Below are 3,049 nucleotides of genomic sequence, written 5' to 3'. Positions count from 1 at the left end.
TAATGCAGCTAAAATAATTGTAACACAAAGGACCATTTTTATTAAAAAATAGTTGAAGCTCACACATATGCTAAGAAGAAAATTATGAAACTTTAAAAGGTTATGTTTAAAGCACAAAGGTAATTAAGGAAACAATGGTATTAATGAGAGATGACAAAAGAAAACCACTGTGAAAACAGTCAGGTCATAATATCCTTATTATACTATAAGATCCTTCTTAGGATTGGGAAACCATGTGTATGTTGTGCTTCAGGATTTGGGCAAGACATTTGTCAGACTTATATGAACAAGTGCAGACTCTTACTGAATACCATATAATTATGTAAATCAGTTAAATGTTATATAAGTAAACCAAAATATTGTGATAGAAATAGATAACTTATAATGTTAACTTAATTTCAATGTTTTTCAAAGTTTCAGATACTATATTAAATATATAATTGTTAAAAATGAAGATGAATAAAATATCATAAAATATCTTAGAGACCAATGTGGAATCAAAGGAAAATTTTTAAACATTTACATCCTGAAAGCCAATAGCTATAGTCACCTTTGGCAAAACTTTTCTGAGAGCCGCTTAATTTAATAGCTTGAACTCTTGGTCTCTCCCAAATTGAAGGCAAGAAGTGATGAAAATTGAAATACACATGGAAGGAATTAGCCTGAACTATCCTTAGCTTTCTGTCAATGTCCTGCTGTACCCATTATTGGATGATTTTCAGCAAAATTTTCCTTACATATGATATCAGTGGTACTGTTCTATATTTTGACTATCGTGTTAGGTCAGCTTTCTTTGGAATGGGTCTAACTATGCATCACTTCCAGTTCAGTGGGCCACATAGCTGCCTTCCAAACTTCCTGGCCTAGACAAGTGAGTGGTTCCAGTGCTTCACCAGCTTGCTGGAACCTTTCAGTTGGCATCCATCAATTCCGGGAGCCTTGTTTCTTGCTGATACCTTACGTGCTGCCGGAACTGCTTCCTTCAGCGCTATTGGTTCTTGCTCATCTGCTACCTCTTGAAACGGTCGAATGTCGACCAGTTCTTTTTGGCACAATGATTGTGTTCTTTCCAACTTTTTGAAATCATTCAATATTTTTCCCATAGAATCTTTCAGTGTTGGAACTTGAGGTTTCAATTTTGTCATGAATTCTTTCACTTTAAGATACTCTGAGCATGTTCGCCCTTTTGGTTTTCTAACTCTAAGTCTTTGCAAATTTCATTGTAATATTTGGCTTTGTCTTCTCAAGTTATCCTTTACATTTTTCTTTTGAGTTCTTTGACATGATCATTTCTTCCATTTACCTTACTACTCTATGATTAAGAGCAAGTTCAGAGTCTCTTCTGATATCACATTAAAAAAAAATCATTTTATTGGTACAACGCTGATCACAATCCATCCATCCATCGTGTCAAGCACATTTGTACATTTATTGCCATCATCATCCTCAATCTGATATCCACTTTGATCTTCTCTTTCTTTCCATTTTTGTTCATGACATTTGGCTTTCCTCACGAATGATGTCTGCCTGCAGCTCATCAGTTCTTCTGCATCAGGGTTCAATGATTCACATCTGTTCTTGAGAGGTTCTTCAAATTCCGATGAGAACGACACAAGGTCCTATTCCAGCTCAGTTTCTTCTGCTTGTTCCTGCCTTAGATGGGAGCAGTTGATGCTCTGCTCTACAGTAGCCCCTGGTCTGCTTTTAGCTGCTCGTATGGGGCTTCTCTGTCATCTCTTCGCACAGTTGTAGTCTGTGTAGTCCGTCTGGGGAAGTCCATGGGCATAGTCACCATTCAGATTGTTGAAAAAAGATATTTTCTATGAACAAGTCAGAGATCTTGCAAAGTTTTTATCATGTGATCACTAGCTTCATTTCTATCACCAAGACCATATTGTGGAATTACTGTTCCTTCCTGTGTGTTTCCAAATTTTCATTCCAATACTAATAATTATCAATGCACCTGGATTAGATGTTGGATCAATTTCAGACTGAAGACATTGGGAGAATTCTTCTTTCATGTTTTTTTAAAATGACCTTTGATGTCATAGCACAGCTAATCAGGTCTGGCTGAACTTTCTAGACAGATTTGCCTGTTCTTTTGAAAGGTTTTCCTTTTGGAAGTTTTGCTCTTTTGGTAGTCCATGGTACCATGCCCCTAAGTAATTATTAATTCAGTTATTGTCTCTATAGATTTACCTTCTTGGATTTCATAAACAGAAAAGCATGCAAAATGAAAACAAAAACAAAAACAAAGCCAACAACAAAAATAAAATTAAACATAGAAAAACTTTATTCAAAAAGAAAGCAGAAAATATTAAAAACCTGTTACAAATTTAAAATGGGTCAAAAGGTGAATCAACACATAAGGTGTTACATTTCAACTGAACTACATCGGTCATAATCAACTTTACTATTTTCTTCGTCTGATAGCAAGGCTCTTCACATCCCTGAACTGTACTGAGATGGGATTCTCTGGAGGCTTAATCCATGTGGCGAACCTGCAAATGGATTTTGGTCTCCCACTATCTTTCACAGCCTTCTGTAAACTGGGTGTTCAGAACTTAAGCTGTAATATTTTTCTCTCCTCTGGACTTGGATTTTATTATTTACAAATCCTTGGGTCATGCAGGCTCGTGTGCTTCTTCCATGTGGACTTGAAGCGTCACTTAAATGGCTGCTTGTTTTAAGACAAGCCTTTAAGACCACAGATGCTATTCTTTCTAATAGTTGGACACGTGATTTCTTCAACTCACGGTGTTATAGAACCCTATTTTCAGTGATCTCTTCCTGAATGTGAGTATCAAGTAGGGCAGTGTCTTATGAATGAATTCCTTTTAAGTTAGGGCTATACTTAAGTGTAAGCCAAACACATTCACATATCTATTATTTATATAAGCCCCTGATTCATTCTCAAAACATCATCATCAATTTATTGGAGAATATTAGAATTCCCTCCCATCTCCATCCCCATCCTCTATCACAACAGGGGCAATATTTAATGTCATGACGCACAGAGAAAAGATTGAAGTTGTCAAGCACTTCATCT

Source organism: Echinops telfairi, unplaced genomic scaffold, assembly GCF_000313985.2.
Source record: "Echinops telfairi isolate 266 unplaced genomic scaffold, ASM31398v2 ScPeMD7_18;HRSCAF=68, whole genome shotgun sequence".
Lineage (NCBI taxonomy): Eukaryota > Metazoa > Chordata > Mammalia > Afrosoricida > Tenrecidae > Echinops > Echinops telfairi.
This window is presented reverse-complemented; position numbering follows the sequence as displayed.